Genomic DNA, 1,138 nt, shown 5'->3' with positions numbered 1-1,138 from the left:
ATGGGATTGTGATCAGCAGAGGGAGTAATAGTAATTATTAATACTGATGAAATTATAGATGTTTTAGATACTAAAGGGAATGATAGAAAAATAATTGGCCAGAAGCGCAGGGAAGGCGAGTCGTTGCAGTGCTTCAACAATGCTTGAACAGAGCTTCTGCTCGATTTCCGGCCGGAGCCGCCCGTAGCCAGCTCTTCATCTTCATCTCCACTAACTAACACTTCTTCCATCCTTCCACTATCCCTCGAACAGAAGTCGCCGGCTTGAGCCGCCCCCGGCCGTCTACTGCTGCCCCAGGCCTCAGTCTCAGCCGCTGCACAGTCGCTTCCTTCTCCTCCTCCTCCTTTTCGCTTCCTCCACAATGTTCGCCACCATGACGACGTCGTACCCCTCTTAGGTGCGACAGAACTACCACCAGTACTCAGAGGCCGCCATCAACCGGCAGATCTACTTGGAGTTCTACACCTCCTGCGTCTATCTGTCCATATCTTACTACTTCCACCGAGATGATGCGGCATTGAAGAACTTTGTCAAGTATTTGCTACACCAATGCCATGAAGAAAGGGAGCATGCTGAAAAGCTGATGAAGCTCCAAAACCAGCGAGGCTGCTGGATCTTCCTGCAAGGCATCAAGAAACTAGACTGAGATGAGAGAGTGAGCTGAATGCACTTGGAAAAAAAAATGTCAACCAGTCCTTATTGGAATTGCACAAGCTGACAACTGAAAAGAATAACCCCTATTTATGAGATTTTATCAAAACCCACTACCTGGTAAAGTCTATCAAACAACTGGATGACCTAGTAAACAACCTGTGCAAAATGGGAGCCCTCAATTCTGGCATAGTGAAATGTCTTTTTGACAAGCACACCCTTGGAGACAGTGACAAGGAGAGCTAAGCCACAGCTGGCTTCCCCCACGCTTGAGAACTGTAACAGTGACTCCTACTGTCTTTCAGTGCATACATATTTCGGTTATCTGACCTTTTCATAACCTGTACCAAAAAAAAACTACCACCACTTACATCCTAATAAAGTAACTTGGTACTGATGAAAAAAAAAAGAAGAAGAAGAAAAATAACTGGAAAATGATTAAATAAAGGAAACAATTATGAGGAAATAAGACAGGAAAATCAATCAA

General features: G+C 44.6%; 1 pseudogene; it reads left to right on the top strand.

Annotated features, from left to right (window-relative positions):
* Positions 1 to 373: 373 nt before the first annotated feature.
* Positions 374 to 897, top strand: LOC114033089 (annotated as a pseudogene).
* The last annotated feature ends 241 nt before the right edge of the window (positions 898 to 1,138 follow it).

This window comes from Vombatus ursinus, unplaced genomic scaffold (genome assembly GCF_900497805.2).
Source record: "Vombatus ursinus unplaced genomic scaffold, bare-nosed wombat genome assembly UNPS02006779.1, whole genome shotgun sequence".
NCBI classification, from domain to species: domain Eukaryota; kingdom Metazoa; phylum Chordata; class Mammalia; order Diprotodontia; family Vombatidae; genus Vombatus; species Vombatus ursinus.
Note: the sequence above shows the minus strand (reverse complement) of the source record. Positions and strands in the feature narration are given on the sequence as shown.